Raw genomic sequence first — 11316 nt, forward strand, 5'->3', positions numbered from 1 at the left:
AACCCTGCAACTTTTAAACCTACGACGACGGGGGAACATTACAACTAGGGATTCAGTTGCGCGTCTAAAAATAGAATTATTATAAAACTGGTTCAGCGTACAAAATTGCTTTCGCAGTTCGTAACAATATCTATTGTAGCATCGTAAAGATATGCACGCCTTCATTATCAGTGTAACCGATAGCGTGACCTCGCATGCAAACAAACAAAAAGTACCAGGCGAACATAGCTGCAGGAGAGATGGAGTGAGGAAAATGCTAGGCTATGATAGGAGTTTAGGACCCACCTGCTATCCTCAGCACAGCTCTGTCAGCCGGGTCCAGCTGAAGGATGGACAAAGGCTTGTCTTTTGCCCATTCCTTCAGACTGAAGTCGTTTTCAAACTCCATTTTCTTGTCATCCAAAACACGATACCTCGCTCGTACCCGCGAGCATACTTGACTCAGAACCGGGCACTAGATCACAACACACATTCCCAACTATTTCCACTCAGATAGGAGGTAAACAAAACATAATTTTCATCGAATAAAAATCGATAACGCTAGCTCCAAGGGTAGCGGAGCGGCTAGTAGCACTTCCAGGTTCATTCACTTGCACCTGTATTTGTTACACTCAAATTGACACCACTAATGATTACATATAAAACGTGAGTAACAATGAAAAGCCGAAGAAATCGGACGGAAGCACTAGGAAACTGTTTAGGTTAGAAATTATCAAAATAACCGAGCGTCATACACCGAACCGGCAAGCAGACATGATGCGACTGATTAGTTCCGGAGATAGCCGCTTATGGCCTTATGGCGCTGATAAACGCTCAGCTGTTCGCGGCGCATGCTCGCGTGCTATTACGCGGCTAAATGAAAGCGTAGTATTCTCTCACTATGATACTTCTCTGAATGTAGGTAATTTGAAGTGGGAGTATTATAATGATGTTTTGGTTCTTAGCGACATCTATTGGTCATTGAAATAACTAATGGAATGACGAGAATTTTAGTGTTGCCATTAAAAATATTTATACGTGTCCTCAGAATAATAGATTATCACCGGAGTTACAAATTTAATTTATTATAGTTTCGGTTATATCGTAAAACCAGGATAGGTATCTGTTCAAAAATTATAAACTCACTCTATAAAATCTTTTCGTTACAACACACGTTATTATTCTAGCGTTATTACAAAATTACCTTAGCGTCATAAAATTATGTTGGTATTGGTAGGAACATACCGTTACCGTTAACGTCGTAACGTTAAATACCTTATAATGCTGTTATTTTTCAGTTGTTCATGGATGCCAAAAATACCCACCTACTGAATTATTTTTCTTTCTATTTGAGATTATCCCGTGTAAAGTATACGCAACTGGAAAAGCAGATTTTAAAAATATGTACCTACCTACAAAAAATAAGTAGTTAGCAAGCAGAAGTGACTTCAAAAAAAGTCAATATACAATGGCATTGTGAAAACATGCTGTTACATCTACAACGTTCCGCGAGCGGTGGTAGCTCAGTCGGGTAAGTGCCGTAATAAAGCGCCCCCGCTTCTTACGAAATGGGGGGGTTAAGGGGTTCCCCTACTTCCCCTCATCTGGCCTAATCTTTATTGCCCTAAACTCGTTTCGCATAACTCGTAAGGTCTTAAGTTTTTTGGTAGAATCATCACTTCGCCAAGACGTATGTGACTTAAGACTCGTTTAGTCTAAAACTTTTTGGCACAAGCTTGAAACACCTAAGTCTCGTTTGCTCTAATTGTTCGTATTGGTATAATCTTGTTTCTCCTAATATTATCTTTACAAATACTATATTAAGTATGTTTTAAATGAACAAATTGTGGTATTTTTCTCCTACATCCCGAAAATCACGATATTAAATGATGGGTACAATTTAAATCATCAACAAAAAAAATATTTGTACGCTAATACATTGCACCAAAAAAAAAATTTAAACCAAATTACTTAAACCAACTCCAAAATAGAAATCCCAAAGTAAAACATTTACGTTCCAAAATAAATAAACACGCCTCCAAATAATTGCAAGTTTACAATAGATAATCTTTTTAGTCACCAAAACGGATAAATCATCACCCAATCATGTTTCCTATCTCTCTCTCTCTCTCTCAGCCTTCCGTAGTCCACTGTTGGACATAGGCCTCTCCTAACGATCGCCACCCCAAACGGTCACCCGCCATCTGCATCCAGCGGCTTCCCGCTACCTTCCGCAGATCATCAGACCAACGGGTTGGGGGGCGACCGACACGCCGTTTGCCGACACGGGGTCTCCACTCCAGAACCTTTCTACTCCAGCGGTCGTCGGCTCTGCGGGCTACGTGGCCAGCCCATTGCCATTTCAGCGTGCTAATCCTTTTGGCTATGTCGGTAACTTTAGTTCTCCTGCGGATTTCTTCATTACGAATCCTATCTCGCAGGGACACGCCTAACATAGCCCTTTCCATAGCACGCTGAGCAACTCTGAGCTTGTGGATAAGCCCTTTGGTGAAGCACCACGTCTCGGCTCCGTAAGTCATCACTGGCAACACGCACTGATTGAAAACTTTTGTTTTCAGACACTGAGGTATGTTTTCAGTGAAGATGTGTCGTAATTTCCCGAACGCTGCCCATCCGAGTTGGATTCTACGAGCTACCTCTTTATCGAAGTTGGATTTACCTAATCGGATCACTTGTCCTAGGTAGGGATACTGATCAACAACTTCGATGGTGACACCTCCTACAGTTACGGGCGATGATGAAACATGTTCGTTCGACATGACCTTTGTCTTGTCCATGTTCATTTTCAGCCCAACTTGTTTAGAGGCATCATTGAGGTCTGTGAGCATTTCGCCCAACTCCTCCAGCGTTTCCGCCATAATAACTATGTCATCAGCAAATCGTAGATGAGAGATATATTCGCCATTGACGTTAATGCCCAGTCTTTTCCCCTCTACAAGCTTAAAAACATCTTCCAGTGCACAGGTGAACAGTTTCGGAGAAATAACATCTCCCTGTCTCACGCCCCTTTGCAACTGGATCGGTTTTGTGCTATGTTCGTGTAATCGAACTGACATTGTGGCAGCATTGTACATACATCTCAACACCTCGATATAGCGATAGTCTATATGGCACCGCTGAAGGGATTGAAGCATCGCCCAGAGCTCAATAGAATCAAAGGCTTTCTCATAGTCCACAAACGCTAGACATAAAGGTAGATTATACTCCTCGGTCTTCTGTATAACCTGCCGAAGCGTGTGTATGTGATCTATGGTACTATAGCCTTTTCGGAACCCGGCTTGTTCGGGTGGCTGGAAGTCGTCGAGTCTTTGCTCGAGACGATTCGTAATAACTCTCGAAAACAGCTTGTACACATGGCTCAGAAGTGCAATGGGTCTATAATTCTTCAATAGGGCTTTGTTGCCTTTCTTGAAGAACAAAGTCACTACACTTCTGCTCCATGCCTCCGGGCTTGTGCCTTCGAGTATGACGGAATTAAACAGCCTCCGAAGTGCTATTAAAATCGGTCTACCGCCGGCTTTCAGAAGTTCTGTCGTTATTCCATCATCTCCCGGAGCTTTGTTGTTTTTTAGCTGTTTGAGAGCTATACTAATCTCGTCTAGACTGACGTCCGGAATATCTTCGGTATAGTGTCGGGTGAGTGGCGCTCGGCTGTCGTGAGCACCGCTGGTAATAGGGTTTTGTGTTGTGGTGTATAACTGTCCGTAGAATCTCTCAATTTCTCCCAGAATTTCGGGCACTGATGAAACGGTGTTGCCAGTGTCGGTCTTCAGTTGGGTCAACAGAGTCTGCCGAACAGATCGATCTCTAGCAAAGACTTTGGAGCCCTTGTTTTGCTATATTGCGTCTTGAATGCGCTTGCAATTGTAGCGTCTCATATCGCAACGTCTTGCTTTGGCGATCTGTCTGTTTAGACGTCTGTATTCGACCATATCAACTGAAGACTGCAACCTCATTTCTCTCCGTTCTCTTATGAGACTCAGAGTCCCATCTGAGAGTTTTTGAGGTCCTCGGTTGGTTCGGGACGAAAAATATTTCGATCCTACCTCTCGGACAGTTTCCACAAACCTATTGTTTAAATCGTCAACTGTAACGCAATTCGCTAAACATATCAGGCGGTCGCAAAGCTCAGACTGAAAGCTTTCGGGATCCTGGATTTGAGCAGGAGTAGGACGGAGCGTGGACTTCATTAGACGGGAGCGTTCTATTTTGCAGTTTATATTCAAAGTGCCTCTTACGAGTCGGTGATCGCTGCCGGTCTTAACCCTACTGATCACTGAGACATCATTGAATATGTGCTTCTTATCCGTCAATATGTTTCCTATAATATTGTAGAAATGTTGGCACTATTTACATGACATAAAAATAATATGAACATCATTAAAATTTATTTCAAACCAAATAAGGTATGTTGCCGTCCCCAAGGTCCCCAAGGTGCCCAAGGTGCCCAAGGTGCCCAAGGTGCCCAAGGTGCCCAAGGTGCCCATTTTTTTTGGTATAGCAGGGTTAATAAAATGATACTCATAAAATAAAATATTGGTTACATTTACTTAGCGACTATATAGCTTATCTGGTTTGAAATTTTAAATGGTATTGATATAGTTTTATGTTATACAGTAAAAAATTAATTGGTTCATTTCTGCAATATTATAGGACACATAATTTGGTGACGATTTATCCGTTTTGGCGGAGATTTCGAATTTATTGGAGGCAGAATTGAATATTTTTTGGTGGAGGTTTAAATACAAGCCTTAAATGATCAAAATATCGAAAGTGAATGACCATTATAATGATTACAAACGCCATTAAACCCCATGGGATCGAAACCTAAAGATAGGTGCGACGACGAGCAAAGCGAGAAGGAGCGTGTTAGGTGCACATTATCGTCAAAAGCAAAGCGGAGCGGAGCGTTTCCTATATAGAAGCCACAATACAAGGCATCAGTTTGCGCTATGTAGGGAGACGCTCTATCAAAGTTAAAGCCAAACGAATATTATTACTTTATATAACCTATACCATAGCATTATTAGGCTATTCAAGATTTGGCTATACCATTATTAGGCTAAACAAGATTATGCGAAATAACTTTTTGCTAAAAGAGATTTATGTCATACGATTTTCGGCGAAACGAGATTTTGACCAAACGTTACTATGCAATACAAGATTAGCCAAATAAATCTTACGCCAAAAAAGGTACAACCGATAACTAAGAGATGCGAGTTCGAATCACGGTGGCGACGGCGTCGCGGCGCTGACATTTACCAATGAATTTAATTTAGAATGTGGTATAGGTGTAGTATGGTAGTATCTGCAAATTGGCTAGTTGTTAGAATGAACTGCAACATACGCATATAGTGCTGCGCTAGCATTAATATAGGTATATAAGCACCGGACATATTTAATAAAAGACTTCTTTTACAACCAAGATCAATCGATATTTTAATACGTTCCTGCGCACAACTTCTCACATGGCGACCTTGCCAGGCCGGCGCTGCTGGTAGCGGCGCCGGTCGGCCCACGAAGATGATCAATATCGGCCGACAGACCAGAACCAGCACACCAACACCAACACCTGCAGTACCAGTGCCAAGAATAAACACCAGCGGCACCAAGGCAACCAACCTCGGTGAATGACATGAAGAAAACATGTACAAGTGAGTCCAGAAAATACGAAGAAATACTGCGACCGGACGAGGAGTCAGGGCTATCCCGGCTCGAACAGGTCAGGGCTATCCCGGCCATCAAGCGGACCAGGGTTATCCCGGCCAACTCAAGAAGATGACCAACCACGTGCATCGAGCAATCATCAGTGTCATCGTGCGTCACGTCCGCCCAGCCGCCGTCGTCACCACCATCCACGCGACGAGTACAAGGCAAAGAGCGATCCTTCGACGAAATATTGTTATTGTGAGTCAAATTAATTTATTCAGGAAGGATTAGAAGCATACTTAGATTTTTATTCAGATTTTTTTAACCATCGTTTAATCTTGCATTTAACATCCTAGTGTCACAAATCACGAGTAATTTTTTTTTCTTCTAAAACATAACCATTTGAATAGGTATTCTAAAAATAGCATACAAGTTAGGTATCGCTAATAAATATGTAATGCATTCAGAGTTGAATGACTGCAGAAAGTTTCTAGGTCAAGTTAGTAAAACCGACTACCTAATGACAATTGAATAGAGATATTTTGAGTAAATGAATTAATAAGTAAATGATATTTTTTTTGTTGTGAATTAGAAAGTTTTATGAATCGGTACATTGGTAAAATATATAATAAGGAGTTTGGGAGCTCAGCTAGTCTATTTTCTATCTCGGGTGTCATGGATTCGCGATTTCCAACCGTATAAATCTATTATGGATTTCTAACCGTCTTTTGGCATCGGCTATCTCGGTCATTATCACTAAACGAATAGTGGGTATGAGATTTATCGATACACTAGAGGTTGCAAAAAGTTTGTGAAAATATTCTGTGATTTGGTTAGCCGACTAAATGAAAAAGTCATTTCACTTCAAACTACGACTACTGCATTTATCAAATCTTTAATTTGCCGCATTATTTAGAAAAATGGCGATACTGGAAGCTATTGTCAAATGATTGTCAAAACAAACTGCAAGGAACCATCCAAAACAGAGATTGATTTTGGTGTGTGTTTTGTTATAATTACCTGACTCCTGTGTTTTAATTGTTCATTATATCTAAGGTAAGTACATAATTAACGTATTACTATAAAAAATATAAACTTAGTCATACACAGAACGAAATATGGGAAATTTTTACAAAGTCGTGAAAAATGATCATTTATTGTACTTAATAAAAGCATTGACATCAATGATTTCTAGTACTATACGCTAGTAATATAAGTCGATGATTGAGATCTAACACTTGGTACTGGGAACTCAGTTATTAAAAGTAGATTGATCACTGAGCCATTAAATAATCTTCACATTTGTGCAGGTTGTGCTTGTTAGTAATATTTTTGTGAGGCATATCATGTGGCAAGAAAAAAGATTGAATAGGACATTAATATTGTGTTTTATTTCCAGGATGGCGCCTTTAAGAAAAGTCTCAGATCGACAAATGGACATTTTGTTGGAGTTCGTTGAAAGACATAAAGAGCTTGCTGTTGGCCGGTACCCACACCCGGCCCACTAGGCATACAATCAGCACGTCGGCTATAGGACAGTGCAGCATTACAATTATATTATGAATTATATTCAATTGGGTCTGGAGTTACAAAAACTGGTCAAAAATTCTGACGGGCATTCACATGTAAAGTGGCAATGTGCAATCATAATAACTTAAAGGTTAAAGTAGAAAAAATATTTTAATAATGATAGTAAGACTAGTAGAAGCAAAATGTGATGTGTAGTTATGTGATTTAATAAAAAATAAAAGCCATTAATATAAAATGTGTTTTTTATTACTAAATTATACATATACAGCAAAAATCAGCCTATCAGAGTCAGGTTATTTTAGTTCCTTCAAATTCACAGCCTGGACAAGGTTGGCCCTCATGCGCCCTGCATCTGCATGAGCAGCACCATAAGCCACGTTACCAATATGCTGCACCCGAATGTTATCAGCAGCAGGCAAGTTGTCGTCACTGGTATATTGTGTGCATTTGCTATATTGTGTAGTACACAGCAGGCATTTACTATTTTTGCAGCTTTGGTGGGCTCATAGTGAAGCACACGGTGTGCCAGCAAACATCTCCAGCGTGTTTTAAGGGCCCCAATGCACCGCTCCACAGTATTTCTGACACGGCAGTGTAGATCAGTGTAGTGTTCTTCTGGGGATCCTACAGCTGCATTGAGGATAGGTGTTAACATTCATGGCCGTAGAGCATAACCAGAGTCCCCTGAAACCTATTTTTATCTATCAATTTCTATCAATCATTAATTTATAAGTATTTTCAGTATTAAGTAGATTATTACGATAATAATAAGTAGGTTTTTGGATGTATTTGTAGGTATAAGCAAAAAACGATTCTTAATTTATAACACTTTTTATTAATATAGGTAAACTTATAGTAGATTATAGCATAATAGTATAACAAAAAAAATATAATTATAAACAAACAAAAAACCCGACTGCACGCTAAAAAGATGAAAACCAGGGACCAGCAGAGGGTTCACCATTTAGCTGAATGTTACTTAGAAAACGGCCTTGTGTGGCGGTCAAGTTGGTCCCCGCCTGCGATACTTTCCATTAACATTGGGACTTGTTTTCATCTTTTTAGCGTGCAGTCGGATTTTTTGTTTTGTTTATAATTATATATATTTTTTTATTTGTAACTTTTTAGTTGTTTTTATTTAATTAAATTTTACGTCAGTAGTCGGGTTTTACTTCATGAACATTTTTTTATTTCAATAATTTTGGTGTTGTTATTTAAATACCTACAATATGCATATTTTTGTAATTTGAAAATCAAGCCCTTTCATTTGATACCCCACACGGCATAGTTGGAAAATATTTTTTCGATCATCACATTATGTCCTGTAGAGGGCGCTATGTACATTTAAATGTAACTTCACATAGCCTATAATCATCACGCTATTAATACGCTTCTAACGATACCTCATACATCAAAATCTATCAAGCCGTTTAGGCTACAGGAGGGAACAAAGAAACAGACAAACATACATACATACATACATACAATCGAAAAACATTACCCTCCTCCTTCGGCAGTCGGGTAATAATAGTAATTCTGACCGATTCTAATAGTATTTCGAGAATATAAAGCACGGCTCAATTGACTATCGAGATAATAAAATTCGGTAAAACGAACCATCGGTAAAAAGGTCGTCGAGTAACCAAGCAATCAGGGAAACAAGTATTCGCTATATTAATCTATCGGTAAACCGTCATTTTGGAAACGAATTTCTAGAAATAGGGTTTCGAAATTGCGTAGGGAACCCTTTAAAACAACAGTTAGGTACCTATACTTACTGAAAAAAAACAAATACCTACTGAAATAATTTCCTTCTAACTAATTACTTACTATTTACTAATTATGGAAGACCAAAAATTTGCAAGATTCACAAAACAAACATGAAAGAAATATTATTTTGTTCAAGATCATAAGAACAAGAATACTTCAGCGTCACAATTTTTAAAAAAAACGTTATTTTCTACATTCTATGGTGACTCTATGGTTTAAAAGCTACTATTTACTAGTTGCCCAAGACAAGACAGTTGGCCAACCCAAATTAGTACTTATGATTCCAACTATCCGATACATAATACCAATCTCGGGTTTCGATAAAATGTTCGCATACAAAATTTTAACAAGATGGCGGCCGGTGGGTATTGAAGCCCATACCAACTATGACGTCATTATTCTACCCCAACCGCACATACAAAATACGAATAGTGTCAAAATTTGCTTTTTGACAGTAAGATCACGGTGAAGAGAGTTATCAACGAGATAGAAAATAACCCCGCAGATTGGAGGCCATTGCTTTAAATTGTAGCGGCTCTATTTTATATTATACAGGTGCACAAAATAGGTGGCCTGATATGCCAATAAGTAGGGTGACCATGCCCACAAAGTAGATTAAGGGTGTAGAGATACAGCCCTAGGAGAATTATGTTCTTGATCATAGTGTTTGGACTATCGTGCCCTCAGTGAAAGACATAATAATAATATTAATTAGTAGTAAGGCATTAGTGGGAATAGTATACAAGATAGAATGAATGATTGAGGACACAAAGGTTAAGGAGTTTTGACTAGCAATTGGTTTCATCACCCAAATGTTACGATAGTTCTCACTTCCCAGAGTTCAGAATGTCAGTAATCAGAGTGATGACTGAGAGCTACAGGATGCTCATTATGGGTTAAAAACCAAAAGTGTAAATGTGTATGAAGGGGGAAAATGTACCGATACCGATACCACGATAGGAATGTTCAAGTAAATTGCGTTGAAATTGTAGTAGGTATTTGATTTTGTATTTAGATATTTTTTTAATTAACGTGACACTAGTTAGATAAGAACTATTTTCAAGTAAATACATTAATGAGTAAAATGAAATGTGAAATAATGACTATATAACAGTAATAATAAATTGCGTAAATTCATAAATAAAATATATACAAGCCAAGGAAATGAATCACTCTGTACATGTCATGTCATATTAATATGTAACTAATGGTATGTCATATAGGTACTTACGTACTTTATAATATGTTGTGTTGTGTTATTATTATGATAATGGTTTATTTTAGATTATAAATGGTACTTATAGGTAGATTATAATGGTACTTATAGAAGATAAATAAAGAAGTCAAAAGGTATAATGTATTTTGGTTACACATATTTAGATGCGATTATATTTGTTTTAGAAATGTATCAGTAATTTATTAATTTTTTATCGAATTATAGGTGTTTTAAAAAATTTCATGTATAAATTGTGACATTTTATTTTACAGAAATTTTCATGTTCAGTTTCTATATTACATGTTCATTTTTAGTTTTAAAATATGTGTGTGTGTAACTTGTTGTAACTCTTTTATTCAAAATTAAATTTAAAGACAGGTAAATAGCAATTATCCAGGTCATTATTTTGTTCAAGAATTTGTTAATACCATACAGCAATCTAACACTAGGAAACTTGTCAGCATTTTACAATAGCTCTGCCTTGCACTTTTATTTATAACAATGCATTTAGGTAGAGTAGAATATCACAATATTGTAATTGCAAGTACTATCATAACTTATAGGTTTGAAAAATAATTTCTTTAACATTGAAATTATTTTTCTTTCGCTACCCCGAGGGTGAAGGAAGTTAAAGGGGAGGTGTAGTATGGTAGTATCTGCAAATTGGCTAGTTGTTAGAATGAACTGCAACATACGCATATAGTGCTGCGCTAGCATTAATATAGGTATATAAGCACCGGACATATTTAATAAAAGACTTCTTTTACAACCAAGATCAATCGATATTTTAATACGTTCCTGCGCACAACTTCTCACATTACATTCCGTATATATTTTGCTACCGCATTAGTTCCACCGCAGAGATTGGCTGCCGCGACGCTACGGACTGGCAAACGACGACGGACACACGGACGTTTCGGTCATGAAGTTAGGTAACTTTATGGATATCATCAAATAAATTACTTATTGCAAATAAAATAAAAAACTTAACTTAACTTGATAAAATAAATTATAATAAAAAAATTATAAAAATCAACTGCAACTGCAGGTAGTGCAGGTAGGACCACACGGCATCGGCATCACTCAATAAACGATATCGTGCGGAGGGCTCTCATTTCGGCTGATATTGCAATGCGGCTAGCGTTATGGGG

The 11316-nt window shown here is 38.1% G+C and overlaps 1 long non-coding RNA gene across 1 annotated transcript; it reads left to right on the plus strand.

Annotated features, from left to right (window-relative positions):
- Window positions 1–6304: 6304 nt before the first annotated feature.
- On the plus strand, window positions 6305–7414 carry LOC125490126. The gene is made up of 2 exons (XR_007267472.1): window positions 6305–6705; window positions 7049–7414. It is a non-coding gene; the product is annotated as an uncharacterized LOC125490126 (long non-coding RNA).
- Window positions 7415–11316: the final 3902 nt, after the last annotated feature.

The sequence above is a fragment of the Plutella xylostella genome, chromosome 20, assembly GCF_932276165.1.
Source record: "Plutella xylostella chromosome 20, ilPluXylo3.1, whole genome shotgun sequence".
Lineage (NCBI taxonomy): Eukaryota > Metazoa > Arthropoda > Insecta > Lepidoptera > Plutellidae > Plutella > Plutella xylostella.